Source organism: Camellia sinensis, chromosome 15 (genome assembly GCF_055761805.1).
Source record: "Camellia sinensis isolate YWXY chromosome 15, ASM5576180v1, whole genome shotgun sequence".
NCBI lineage: Eukaryota > Viridiplantae > Streptophyta > Magnoliopsida > Ericales > Theaceae > Camellia > Camellia sinensis.
Genome location: NC_138975.1, coordinates 103,008,772 through 103,024,610, shown reverse-complemented (window position 1 = coordinate 103,024,610; position 15,839 = coordinate 103,008,772). Strand labels below are relative to the sequence as shown.

The 15,839-nt window shown below is 35.1% G+C and overlaps 1 long non-coding RNA gene across 1 annotated transcript; it reads right to left on the bottom strand.

The window, feature by feature from the left end:
• Positions 1–2,134: 2,134 nt before the first annotated feature.
• LOC145813542 (uncharacterized) lies at positions 2,135–4,530 on the bottom strand. Its single transcript, XR_014356689.1, has 2 exons — positions 4,278–4,530; positions 2,135–3,610 (listed from the first exon to the last, which is right to left on the bottom strand). It is a non-coding gene; the product is annotated as an uncharacterized LOC145813542 (long non-coding RNA).
• Between the last annotated feature and the right edge of the window lie 11,309 nt (positions 4,531–15,839).

The window sequence follows — 15,839 nt, the reverse complement described above, 5'->3', positions numbered from 1 at the left end:
CCGTAAGGACAGATTTTGGAAATTCAATTTCTAAAAATATTTAAAGATTAAAGCAAGCTATCCGATGGCATCTACATGCAATTTCTTCCAACCTCAGTTTCCAAAATTAGACAAAGGCAATTATGAGTGTTGAAGTATACAAATGAAGGTACTTCTATCATCCCAAGATTTATGGGTTTCAGTGGAGCACGGATATGATGAATTAGCATCCAAAGAAAATGAAGAAAATTTGATAGAAGCTCAGAAGACCGCACTTAAAGATGCAAAGACAAAAGACAAGAAAGCCTTATATTTGATATATCAAGGCATAGATCCAACTACTTTCGAAAAGATCTCCATTGCATGCACATTAGAAGAAGCATAGAAAACTCTTCAAAAGGCAAATTGAGGAATTGAGAAAACCACAAGGATTCAACTCCAAGTCTTACGAGGAGAATTCAAATTATTGCAAATGAAGGACAATGAGTCAATTTCTGAATACTTTACTAGAATTTTGACTATTGTTAACCAAATTAAAAGACTTGGTGACAAGATTGAAGAAATTTGAGTTATTGAAAAGGTTCTTAGATCACTTTGTTCTAAATTCGAACATGTGGTTGTTGCCATTGAAGAATCAAAAGATTTTAACGACTTGATAATCGATGAATTGCAAACATCGTTAGAAACTCATGAGCAAAGAATCAATAAGAAGACTGCACCAAGTTCCTTTAAGCAAGCACTCCAAACAAAGTTTTCGATAAAAGGAAGAAGGGAAACATCAAATCAACAAGGAAGAGGAAAATATGCCCAGTACAATAATACAAGACGTCCACAACAACAATGTCCAGAACAACAACATGATTATGGAGATCTCCGACCATCAACAATAAACAGTCAAAGAAGTCGAGGAAGAAGTCAAAACACAAGACCACAAAGATATGATAAATCTCAGATTCAATTTCATGTTTGTAAAAAATTTGGACATTATGCTACAGAATGTTGGTATCGAAATACCAACAATGAAGAAAAAGAAGTCAATTATAGTGATGTTAAACAAGATTCCACTATGCTACTGACATATGATGATAGTGGTGAAGCAAATCAAAATAGCTTATGGTACCTTGATTTTGGTACCAGCAATCATATGTGTGGCAAGAGAGAATTGTTTGTAACACTCGACGAAAGTCAGCAAGGAGAAGTCACATTTGAAGATTCAACAAAGAGACCCATGAAAGGCAAAAGAACTATCGACATTAAGTTAAAGAACGGAGAACAACAACATATCAGCAATGTTTATTATGTGTTAGATTTAAAGAGTAACATTCTGAGTTTGGGTCAGTTACTCGAGAAAGGCTACAATATCCACAAAAGAGAATTAGGATTATCTATCTACAATCAACACAACAAATTGATCACTCATATAAACATAACCAAGAATCGCATGTTTTCTCTCTATATACAAGCCAGCAATGCTATTCAATCCAATTGTTACAAAGCCAAAATCGTAGATGACACTACATTATGGCATTTTAGATTTGGTCACTTGACCTTTCAAGGATTGAACATTATGTCAAAGAAAAACATGGTGACAGGGTTACCATGGATCAAGCTTTCATTAAAGAAATGTGAAGGATGTCTTATCGACAAACATCACCAAAAGAGCTTTGGAGATGGAGGAATAAAAAGAGCAACTCAACCTCTCCAGTTGGTCCACACAGATGTATGTGGTCCTATACAACCCATGACACTCGGTGGAAACAAGTATTTTTTTTTACTTTCAATGATGATTTTTACTGGCAAGACATGCGTTTATATCATAAAAGAGAAAAGTGAAGTTTTTCAAAAATTTAAGGAATTCAAATCCTTAGTTGAAAAACATAGTGGATATTTCATCAAGACGATGAGATCTGATTCTCAAGAAGAATATACCTTAAAGGAATTTGAAAGATTTTGCAAAGAAAATGAGATTATTCATCAACATACTATCTCGTATACACCTCAACAAAATGGTGTCTCAGAAAGAAAGATTAGAACGATCCTAAATATGGTTCGTTGCATGATCAAAGAAAGAGTTATGCCAAAAGACTTCTAGGGAGAAGCTGTTTGTAACGCCCCAAAATAATTATAATAATCCATCCACAACATCAATAAGTGACAACAATGACAAAGTAATCATCTTCCATTAGTTTCCAAATAAGTTTTACAAAAGAGTAACATATGCTGATATACATTCACAAGCTTAACCATGAATCTATAACATATGTTACATAATAAGGAAGTAGAAAGAAAGTTAGACAAATAAGAAATGCCCTAAAGACTTACAACTTTCCATGACGGTGTTTAGTTACAACAAAAGTAAAATTTAAGTCCAATACAATTGTAACATGCCTGAAGGATACCCGTGCGTGTTAAACAGTTCGGACCTTCGGTCTCTTTGATCTACTCTCACTAGTGCAATGTGAAACACAGATGAGAGTCCAGATTTGGTAACTTTTAGAAAATCCATTTTATTGCAAAACCTTTTGCCAGAAATGGACTGCGTTATTAGATCTCAGAGTCGCCACCTAATATTTTTGAGAAATTAGGAAACTCATGACTTGTGCTAAGGTCACTGTTCGTCATAACCAAAGTTGTCTCAGTTCGAAACCTTAAGTATGAGAGGGAAATGTCATTAATTGAGCACCCCCACTCACCCGATCAAAAGATCGGCCTTTACTAAACCATTATATGAATTTTATTTATTTTATATGTTCATATTTCAATAATTTAATAAATCCTAAAAATTATTATGTGAAGCATACAAGTATATCTATGTCATTTAGTTTGGAATAATTTAATTTCATGTAGTTTTGAAAGAGTTTTGGAGATGTACAACCCAAATAAATTAAGTTTATAAATATGAAAATCAACACTATTCCAAATTAAGCGACACAACCTCCATCCGCTGGCATTCATACAATTATATCAAGTGAGCAAGTAGCCACATAGTAGGATGCTTAAACATAATAAGAAAAACGCACACAAACGGGATGCTAAAGCATAAAAACTTACATATTTACTGACGTCCCTTGAACAGCTACAAAACAAAGATAGTAAAACATGCATGATCTTATATACAAAATTCTAATTCAATTCACTCATGAGATGCAATTAAAGATTCAGCTTCTAAGATATGACATGTGAATCATCTTAAGAACATGAGGTAGCACACATAATCACATAGGAATTGATTAAATCCACAAATGCAAACTTAGCCGAATCAAGATGCATGAAACATAGATGTAAAGCATGGATATAACGACAAAAAAAATAAAATAAAATAAACATGATACATATTTACAAATAAGGAAAGCAAGTAAAAGAACAGGATAAAAAGAAGCGGGGCGGGAAATTATTACAACACTTTGAATAAATTATTACAAACCAAATTAGAGAGGGGGGAGGAGAATATTACAACAAAATAAAAACCTCACAGTACACTCAAAATAAAATAAACAAAAGAAAAAAAAAAGTTTTATGTGCCTTGGAAACCACCAGAAATTGGTTAACATCGGAAGACAACGCTGTCTTGTCCAAAAGAAGCTAACCGGTCGGCCAAATAGGTCGGCCGGCCAACTAGGCCTAGCAAAACCTGTCTTATTACGAAACCAAGAAAAGGAACAAACAATAAATATGTAGGTGGCTCAACTAATCACTACCGGTTAGATTAAAAACAAGAAAACAAATATAAAATAAAAGAAATACAAACTTACAACAAAACTAACATGAATTTAAAACAAGAAAACAAATATGAGGTAGAACATGGAAGATTACAACATAATTACTATGAAGCTAAAACAAGAAAACAAATATAAGATAGAACATAAACAAAAATATGAGTTAGAACATGCAAGATTACAACAAAACTAATATGAGACCAATACAAGAAAAATCTAAGCTAGGAAATGCAAGATTACAACATAATTACTATGAAACTAAAACAAGAAAGCAATTATAAGATACAACATGCAAGATTACAACATGAACTTAAAACAAGAAAGTAAATATGAGGTAGAACATGCAAGATTACAACAAAACTAATATGAAATTAAAGCAAGTGCATAAATACAAATAAATAAATAAATAATTATGAGCTAAACAAACCACTTAGACTACAACAATACGCTATGAAATATAAAGTAAGAAAACAAATATGAGATAAACAAACCGCATGGATTATAACAAAACACTATAAAATAAGAAGCAAGAAAATAAATATGAGATAGAAAATATAAGAAAATGAAAGACTAGAAATTCACCTTCCAGAAAAAGATCGAACTTCTTGATTTCCAAACTTCCTCTTGATCACCCTCAAGTTGTGGAGTATGTTGTTGAAATCTCAGCAAGAAAACTCAAGTTTTAGCTTTGGTGAAGTTTTTGGTGATAACAAAATAAACTCTTTATTTGATCAAAGTTTAGACCTCTCTCTAAAAATATTTTCACTCAATTGGAATAAAATAAACTCTTTCTTTGATCAAAGTTTAGACCTCTCTCTCATCAAAAATTTTCACCACCTCTCATAGTTCTAATGGTCTTCTATATAAAGGCCAAAAACCAAGACTTTTTCATGTTTTGAAGGGCCAACTTTGAAGAGCCAAAACCTATTCTTGTTTTGAAAAGCTAATTGTGAATAGTCAAAAGCCATCCATTTGTTTGAAAAGCCAACTGTGAATAGTCAAAATCCATTCATTTGTTTGAAAGGCCAATTGTGAATAGTCAAAATCTATTTAGTTTTTTTTTTTTGAAAGGCCAATTGTGAATAATCAAAATCCATTTTATTTGTTTGAAAGGCCAATTGTGAATAATCAAAATTCATTTGAAAGGCCTATTATTTCAAACTGCTAAATTTTCTGGACAAGAGAAACAAATGCATAAAAAGATTTTTGAATAGGTCTCAACTAATTTGGCAAAAACAGGTGCAAAATTGGGATTGAAACTTAAATCTAATTTTTTTTACTAAGAAATTCATAAAATAGCACCTTATAATTTTCATCATTGGGTGTTCAGAAGAAAGCGCCCAAGTCTTAGGGTTGGTCAAAATGGGGTATCTATAACAGTTAAAGGCCCTTGACCTGTACAAAACATATACAACAATCAACAAAATGAAGCCCTTGCTCCAAGTTCTCCCAAGCTATTGCCTTGGCGAAGGCATCTTATCAACACCTGAAATGTTTTTCCCACATAGGGTAAGCCAAAGCCTAGTAGAAATAATCCAACACTGTCACAATCCAAACTCGCCCCTATAGGTTTAGCGTCATGACCAGCCAATAATCTTAGATTACCTACGGCCTCTATTAACACAATCAATCTTAGTATAATTTGTAGGGCTTAGCGGAAGCAATAACTGAAAATAATCCATTGAGCTGTGCTTATATGAAAAGGCTTCACATTAAAGCTGTGCAACCATTCTTAAAGTGCATACATAACAAAAGTTTAAAACATCTAATCCATATATAACAAAACTCCATAATTATGATTAAACAAAACCCCTATACAAAAACCAAAATAAATTTACAAGGTAAACGTTCATAACAAAAGGGGTTTAGACTTTGCTTGGCTTCGCTTGAGCCCAAGCTTGCTCCATCACGGAAGCTCTTCAAAAAAGATGACAATGAGGTAGACTCCAAGGCAATCTCTATCTTTGATGCTCACCTTGCTCACCTACATATACATATAAATAGTGAGCTAGGGGCTAGTGAGTAATAACAGAATAAAGAGGCTATATGAATGAAGTTCAATAACATATCAAATAACAATTTCCAATTTTGTTCAAATCTCGATATCAATAGTTATTTCATTCAATTTACGTAGCACGTCCAACAGAATATCAATGTATCAATGACAATGGGACCACTAGGGTCAATCAATGAAACCACGATGGGTCATTCAATCATTTCATATTCAATGTGACCATGAAGGTCTAACATTAGAGATCTCTATGTTTCAATTATTCTAATAGGCCACGATATTGTTTCCCCCGGGAGAGGGCCAATGGGCCATGGTATTGTTTTTTCCCAGGCAAGGGCCTATTAAACAATGGGCCACGGTATTATATCCCTCAGGCAAGGGCCTATTAAAGGATGCCATGATTACAATTTCAAATGGAACTTCATTCATTATGAAAAATAGCATTTCAATAAACTATTCCATCAATCACATACCGATTTCAAGAATAATAACAATTTCGAAAAATAAAGATAACTTGAACATATTTTCATAAAGTCACTACTCACAGTGGGTTCTATCGATGCTAGGCCTCAGACGTCCACCTATACAAAACACATAACAAATACACGATTGAAGCACCATTCAATAACCATTTTACTTTAATTCAACTCATCTTATGTATTTCTAACTCATTCCGTGATTATATCAGTCCAATTGAAAGATTGAGGAGTATCATGACTAAACGAGAATTAAATGAAATTGAAAAATTGAATTGACAATTAAACGTAGGGTTTGAGGTACTGATTTTTAGGAAAATCCTAGGGCAAAGAATTCACCACTAATCACATAAATAAGACTTAACATCAGCCATCAATTGCAATCCAGTTTGAACTACCCAATATTTCACAACTACAAGTTTGAAACATTGATCAAGAGGATTGTTGCATTCAACATATAGGCAGGCAAGAATCATCCTAAGTAGCACGAGTCGTTTGCTTTAAACTATAGTAACAACACCACCCGTCTCTCGTAGCATGACTCGTCTCATACTTTGAACAAAAACACAAAGAAAATTAATGTATGGAAAACATTAAACAATCACAGACAATAAAATACTTGAAAATATGAAAAAAAAAATTATTATAAATTCCTAAAATAACCATACATTTATTCAAACCGTTTCACGATCAAAGCCTGAGAAAAATCTTTTTACATGGCTAGGGTTTCATCAAAACCCTAAAATTGGAAGACTAGCCACTCATGGAGGAGTGGGAAGATGTGGAAGAGGAAGAAGCCCCCATGAAAGTTGCCCTTGAAGCTTGAGAAATCCGTCTCTTCAAACCCTAGCCTCCCTTTTCTTTAGAATATTTTCGAACCTGGTTATAGCTTATTTTTCTCCTTTTTATTCCCAGCAGAAGAGCCTTAAATTTTCATGCACGCAACCCTAGGTTGGCCGCTCGAGCTGTGGTGGGCCGAACGTGTAGTGAGGTGGCAGGTCGGGACTTTTCACTACTTGCACGAAAAATCTGCTTTTGTGCCACTTTTTGCTTGAATTTACGTGTTGCCTGCCAAATCTGTATAAGTGCACAAAACACATCATCTCCACCAAATAAACAAAAGTCAAAGACTATAAATGTAACTTAAGCGGCCTCAATCTAGTACATTTCAGCCTGCATCAGTGCCTAAGAGTACTTGAAATGATATGAGGATGCAAGCATGCACTTAAAAGAGTTAGTCAAACTTTGCTGAAATAGGGTATTTGCTCGAGCGCAACTTTGGTTGCTCGAGCGGTCTGCAAAACACTGCAAAAGTACTGGTTGCTTGATTCTTAGGCTCGAGCTAACTTTCTATCGCTCGAGCCATGAGTAATGCAAAACAAGGTTCACTCAAGCGCAAGTTTTACCGCTCAAGCCACCATGCAATTCTCTGTAAAACTTTTGGGAGCTTAACTTTTACGCTCGAGTGCCACTTTTTGTGCTCTAGCGAACTGGTCGAATTCTGGAATTTCCAGAACTGTGTTTGAAATTCAAAACATGTTTCCAAAGGCTCAAAGCTTGCAAGTTGGGCACAAAGACATGGAAAAACATTATGTGACAAGAAAACACTCTCAATTCGAAATCAATTACTCAAAATCATGAACCACTTTCTCAATTTGAACTCAAATTTTAAGTTATGAACCATGTATGGCTTAACTTGAATTCTCTTCTTTCAAAACATGATCAAATGACATGAGGAGTATGAAAACATGAAGAACTCTTCAAGTTAAGGTGTAAAAGTACCATGCATGTAAGAATTTCATGAATTCCAAACTCAAATATGCATGCATGTACATGATCATGCTCAAACTTTACATAACTATGATGATTCTAGCATATACTTACTAAATTCATGAAAGAGGCCTCATATCTTGGTAAATTCAATACCTTTATGGATTATCTACAAGAATTGAGTGTGATTACCATACCTAGAATTAAGTTCAAGTGAAATCCTAGCTCAAATCTTCAAGTCTCCCACAAATTCTCTACAATTCTGCTCTCCATCTCTCTCTAGAGTTAATTCTCCTTCTCTCTTCTCAAATCTCAGCTCATGTATGTATATTATGTGAGTTCAAGTCATGAGTTGGCTTTTATATGGTATAATTAACTTAAGTTAATTAAGCTTGTTTAGAACTAATCAATTTCACTTAATTCTAATTAATTTCAATCAATTATTCTAATTATTTTCATTCGAATCAAATTTTAACTAAAGTTTCCATAAAATTCTAAATATTCTAATTAGCCTATTGGATTAGTCAAATTTGATTTTTGAAGCCATTTGGGCTTTCAATTTTTGATTCTAAGTCGAGAAGTGAATAGATATTCTATGTAATAACAAATAATCACAAAATTAAGCATTTAATCACACAATTAACACACAATCATGCAATTAAGTTTATTGAAATAATATAATATAGTAGTATGGAGGTCGGGGATGTCACAATCTCTTTCCCTTAGAAAGTTTGGTCTTCCAAACTTAAGTTACCTTCAAACGGAAACAAATGCAAGTATCGTTGCCGCATCTCATCCTCTTTTTCCCAAGTGGCTTCTTTCCCATAATATTCTTTCCACTCGACTTTCACCATAGGAATAGTTTTGTTCCTTAGTTGCTTTACTTGCCGATCAATGATTTGAGTGGGCCATTCTTCATAGATCATGTTCTCATCTAAAGCAATCTAATGGTGATCAATCACATGGAACGGATCTCGAAGGTATCCACAAAACATGGATACATGGAATACATTATGCATTTGTTCCATTCCCCTTGGCAAAGCGATACGGTAGGCAACATGGCCCAATCTCTCAAGAATCTGAAACGGTCCAATGTAGCGGGGAGTCAATTTTTCCTTTCTACCAACCTTGTCTGCCCTTTCATCGATGTCACTTTGATAAATACATGATTCCTCGTTTCATACTCTAAATCCTTTCTTCGTTGATCTGCATAGCTTTTTTGTCGGCTTTGTGCAGTTTTGAGCCTTTGCTGAATGATTTTTACATTCTTGATTGTTTCTTGCACAAGTTATGTTCCATAGATAGCTCTATCACCAAACCTCTATCCAACAAACTGGCGACCTACACCTTTTTCCATACAATGCTTCATATGGTGTCATACCGATACTAGCGTGGAAACTATTGTTATAAGCAAACTCAGCTAATGGAAAATATGTTTCCCAGCTGCCTTGAAAATCCAAAACACACATACGAAGCATGTCTTTTAAGGTCTGAATAGTCCTCTCTGTTTGTCTATCAGTTTGCGGATGAAATGCCGTACTAAACCTCAATTCTGTCCCCAATGCATCCTGTAGACTATGACAAAATCTAGATACAAATTTAAGATCTCTATCTGATACAATAGACACTGGAACCCCGTGTAATCAAATAATCTCGTCAATGTAGATAGTAGCAAGTCTATATAAATTAAAAGAAGTTTTTACAGCAAGAAAATGAGCAGACTTAGTCAATCTATCAACTACAACCCAAATAGAGTCCATACCTCTAGGTGTTCGAGGTAGGCCAATAACAAAGTCCATGGTTATGTGCTCCCACTTCCATTTCGGAATAGGGAGGGACTGAAGCAAGCCTGTTGGTTTTTGGTGTTCCGCTTTTACTTGTTTGCATTGTAAGCATTTAGAGTTGAAGTCGCCCCATCTCTCTTTTCATGTTTGGCCACCAATACACTAACTTCAAATCTTGTTATATCTTGGTATTTCCGGGATGCATAGCAAACACTAACTTGTGAGCCTCCTCTAAAATTCTCCTTTTAAAATTTGCAACATAGGGAACACATAATCTCCCTGAAATTTCAATACTGAGTCTTCAATTGTGAATCTGAGTTTTGGTTTGGCTTCAAACTCATCACAAATCTTCTTCAAAAACACATCACTCATTTGCTTTTGTTTGATCTCTTCAAAAATTGCTGGTTGTGCGGACATTACAGCTATCAAGCTATTTTGTTCAAAAAAACACTACTTCTATTTCAAGCTTTTCAAATTCTTGCAGCAATTCTTTCTGATTTGTAAGCAAACAGGCTAGATTCCCCATATTCTTCCTACTAAGTGCATCTACCACAGTATTGGCCTTGCCCGGATGGTAGTAAATCTATAAATCATAGTCCTTGATCAGTCTAGGCTAGCGTCTTTGTCGCATATTCAATTCCTTCTGGGTGAAAAAGTACTTCAAACTTTTATGATCGGTGTATACTTCACATTTGTTTCCATACAGGTAGTGACGCCATATCTTCACTGCAAACACAACTGCAACAAGTTCCGAGTTATGTGTTGGATAGTTTTTCTCACGTGGTCTTAATTGTTGGGAGGCATAAGCAATCACCATGCCATTTTGCATTAAAACACAACCTAAACCCTTGTAAGATGCATCACTATAAATTACAAATCCTTCTGTACCTAAGGGTATAGTAAGGATTGGAGCTGTGGTCAATCTTGCCTTTAGTTCTTGAAATGTAGATTCTCTTTGATCTGTTTACTCAAATGGTTCTCCCTTTCGAGTTAATTAAGTCAATGGCACTACAATCTTTGAGAAGTCTTTAACAAACCTCCGATAATAACCAACCAGACCCATAAAACTGTGAACTTCTGTTAAATTAGTCGGAGTAGGCCAATCAAAAATTGCTTCGATTTTCTAAGGATCAACTAAAATACCATCTCTGTTAATCAATACCCCAAAAATGTTATTTGATTAAGCCAAAACTCACACTTCTTAAATTTCTCATACAGTTGTTTTTCTCTAAGTATCTGAAGAGTCATTCTCAAATGCCGTTCATGTTCGTCTTTACTTTTCGAATAAATCACATGTCATAAATGAATACAACAACAAAATCATCTAAGAAATGTTTGAAAACCCTATTCATGAAATCCATAAATGTTGCGGGTGCATTAGTGACTCCGAAAGGCATGACTAAAAACTCATAATGTCTATACCTGGTTCAAAAAAGCATTCTTTTCAATATCTTCAGCCCTCACTTTCAACTGATGATATCCTAATCTCAAGTCAATTTTTGAAAATACCTAGGCCCCTTGCAACTGGTCCAATAAATCATCAATACGTGGCAATAGATATTTATTCTTCATTGTTACCTTGTTGAGTTCTCAGTAATCAGTACACAATCTGAGAGTCATATCTTTCTTCTTTACAAAAAGAATCAGTGCACCCCACGACGAAGTACTCAGACGAATAAACCCCATATCAAGCAATTCTTGCAACTGAACTTTCAATTATTTCGTTCAATAGTAGACATACGGTAGGGAGCTTTAGAAATTGGTTGTGTACCCGGTATTACATCAATTATAAATTCAATTTCTCTATCAACAAGTTGTCCAAGCAATTCATCAAACACATTAGGGAAATCTCTCACCACTGGTTTATTGTCTAGAGCAATGTCCATAGTTGGTTCAGTTATTACACTACACAAATACCCTTGACAACCTTTACTCATTAGTTTTTGGGTTTTTATAGCAAATATAAGGTATGGTATTTAGATAGCCAATCTATAAAATTTATTCTGTCCGAGAGGTCGGAATATCACTTGTTTTAAAGCACAATCAATGGTTGCATGGTATTTAGATAGCTAATCTATTCCCGAAACAACATCAAAATGTCTCATGTCTAAAGATATTAAATCAGCATACAAAACAGCATTTCCGAGTAATAATTCACATGCTACATATACAGATGAGCATAACATGGATCCCCCCCCATAGGTGATGCAACATAATACATATCTCAATGTTTCTATAGGTCTATCCAAAGTTTCAACAAATACTATAGAAACAAATGAATGTGTAGACCTTGAATCAATTAAGACATAAGCAGGTTTACCACAAATGGAAATTGTACTTGACACCACTGCCTTTGTATTTTGAGTGTCCCCTGGAATTAATGCAAAGACCCTTCCTTGCCTTTGTTCATTTCTTGTGGTAGATGGTGTTACAGATGGTTTTGCTATGGGAACTGATCCAATTGAGCTCGTAGTACCTTGGTTACCACCCTAACGTGACTGTGTACAATCTTTTGCCATATGTCCAACTTTTCCACATTGATAACAGGCTCCTGTGGCGCGATAGCAAACACCCCGGTGCTTCTTTCCACAAGCAGTGCAAGTAGGTATTGAGTTGCCACTTTGGGTTGACCTCGAATTACTGGAAGCCCCAGATTTGGATTTCTTGCTTGATGCGGACTATGCTCCCATGTTAAAGTTTTTTCTTTTACCTTTTCATTTGAATTTCTCACTGCGGTCGGCTATGTTCTTTTCCAACATCAATGCTTTATCTAGCATATCCACATATTTTGGCAATTTAAGCACATTGACTCTATCCAAAATCGAGTCACGTAAGCCTCCTTCAAACTTTCTGGCTTTCTTGTAGTCTGTGTCAACCATGTGTGGCGTGAAACGAGCTAACTCTGTAATTGAGCCTCATATTCGGCAACTAACCTGTTCCACTGTTTGAGTTGTTCAAATTCAGACACTTTTCGATCTCTAACACGCTGTGGGAAGTACTTTTCATAGAAAATTTCTAGGAAACGGGCCCAAGTGATGCCCCTATTTTCTTCTCGTACCAGCATCCACCATCTTCTGGCTTCCTCTTCTAATGTGAATAAGGCCAATTGTACCTTCTGACCCTCTGTGTAGAGAAACACTTCAAATAGTTTGTTTATGCCCAAAACCCAGGCTTCAGCTTTAAGTGGATCTATGCTGCCATAAAATAAAGGCGGCTTCATTTTCTTGAACTCCTTAGTCAATGCAATAGTGCAATCACGAATCTAACACCCTGGTACTGGAGGTGGCATAGGCATTGGTGATGGGGATAGTGGTTATTGCTACTGTTGTTGCCACTGTTGCTGTTGTCTTATAGCTTCAGCTATGTCCTGCATCATTTGTTCCATTCTGTCCAATCTTGAGGAGGTTGCCTCCTCTAGCTCATCACCTCTTGTTCTCACCATTTTCTAAATGAAACTTTGTATTATGATAAACATAATATATTTACATACACAATTTCACACATACAATCACAAAAGTATCTCACTCTAATATTCAAATGTACATGAATGCAATCCTGAAGTCTTTTCTAGACTCTCTATAGCCCAATGGACAAGTGAGTGAGATTTAACTCGTGCTCTAATACTACTTTGTCACAACCCAAACCCGTCCTTATAGGTTTAGCGTCATGACTGGCCAATAATCTTAAATTACCTACGGCCTTTATTAACAAAATCAATCTTAGTATAATTAGCGGGGCTTAGTGGAAGCAATAACTGAAAATAATCCATTGAGCTATGCTTATATGAAAAGACTTCACATTAAAGTTGTGCAACCATTCTTAAAGTGAAAACATAACAAAAATTTAAAACATCTAATCCATATATAACAAAACTCCATAATTATGATTAAACAAAACCCCTATACAAAAACCAAAACAAATTTACAAGGTAAACGTTCATAATAAAAGGGGTTTAGACTTTGCTTGGCTCTGCTCGAGCCCAAGCTTGGTCCATCACGGAAACTCTTCAAAAAGGCAGACAATGGGGGTAGACTCCAAGGCAATCTCTATCTTTGATGCTCACCCTGCTCACCTACATATACATATAAATAGTGAGCTAGGGCCCAGTGAGTAATAACAGAATAAAAAGGCTATATGAATGAAGTTCAATAACATATCAAATACCAATTTCCAATTTTGTTCAAATCTTGATATCAATAACCATTTTATTCAATTTACGTGGCACATCCAATAGAGTATCAATGTATCAATGACAATGGGACCACCAGGGTCAATCAATGGGACCATGATGGGTCATTTAATCATTTCGTATTCAATGTGACCACGAAGGTCTAACATCAGAGATCTCTATGTTTCAATTATTCCAATGGGCCACAGTATTGTTTCCCCCAGGCGAGAGTCAATGGGCCATGGTTTTGTTTTCCCCCAGACAATGGCCTATTGAACAATGGGTCACTGTATTATATCCCCCAAGTAAGGGCTTATTAAACAGTGGGCCACGGTATTATATCCCCTAGGTAAGGTCCTATTAAAGGACGCCACGATTACAATTTCAAATAGAACTTCATTTATTAAAGAAAATAGCATTTCAATAAACCATTCCATCAATCACATACCAATTTTGAGAACAATAACAATTTCAAAAATACAGATAACTTAAACATATCTTTATAAAGTTACTACTCATAGTGGGTTCTATTGATGCTGGGTCTCGGACGTCCACCTAAACAAAACACATAACAAATACACAATTGAAGCACCATGCAATAACCATTTTACTTTAATTCAACTCTTCTTATGTGTTTCTAACTCATTCCATGATTATATGAGTCCAATTGGTGCCTAATAGTATTTGAAATAATATGAGGATGCAAGTATGCACTTAAAAGAGTTAGTCAAAATTTACTGAAAATAGGGTCTTTGCCCAAGCGCAACTTTGGTCGCTCAAGTGGTCTGCAAAATACTGCAAAAGTGCTAGTTGCTTGATTTTTAGGCTCAAGCCAACTTTCTGTCACTCGAGCCATGAGTAATGCAAAACAGGGTTCGCTCAAGCACAAGTTTTGCCACTCGAGCCATTGTGCAATTCTCTGTAAAACTTCTGGGAGCTTAACTTTTACACTCGAGCACCACTTCTTGTGCTCCAGCAAACTAGTCGAATTTTGGAATTTCCAGAACTGTGTTTGAAATTCAAAACATGTTTCCAAAGGCTCAAAGCTTGCAAGTTGGGCACAAAAACATGCAAAAGCATTCTGTGACAAGAAAACACTCTCAATTCGAAACCAATTACTCAAAATCATGAACCATTTTCTCAAATTTGAACTCAAATTTTAAGTTATGAACCATGTATAGCTTAACTTGAATTCTCTTCTTTCAAAACATGATCAAATGACATGAGGAGTATGAAAACATGAAAAACATTCTGTGACAAGAAAACACTCTCAATTAGAAACCAATTACTCAAAATCATGAACCATTTTCTCAAATTTGAACTCAAATTTTAAGTTATGAACCATGTATGGCTTAACTTGAATTCTCTTCTTTCAAAACATGATCAAATGACATGAGGAGTATGAAAACATGAAGAACTCCTCAAGTTGAGGTGTAAAAGTACCATGCAAGTAAGAATTTCATGAATTCCAAACTCAATTATGCATGCATGTACATGATCATGCTCAAACCGTACATAACTATGATGATTCTAGCATATACTTACTAAATTCATGCAAGAGGCCTCATATCTTGGTAAATTCAATACCTTTATGGATTATCTACAAGAATTGAGTGTGATTACCATACCTAGAATTAAGTTCAAGTGGAATCCTAGCTCAAATCCTCAAGTCTCCCACAAATTCTCTACAATTCTGCTCTCCATCTCTCTCTAGAGTTGATTCTCCTCCTCGCCTCTCAAATCTCAGCTCATTTATGTATATTATGTAAGTTCAAGTCAAGAGTTGGCTTTTATATGGTGTAATTAACTTAAGTTAATTAAGCTTGTTTAGAACTAATCAATTTCACTTAATTCTAATTAATTTCAATCAATTATTCTAATTATTTTGACCCGAATCAAATTTTGACTAAAGTTGCCATAAAATTCTAAATATTC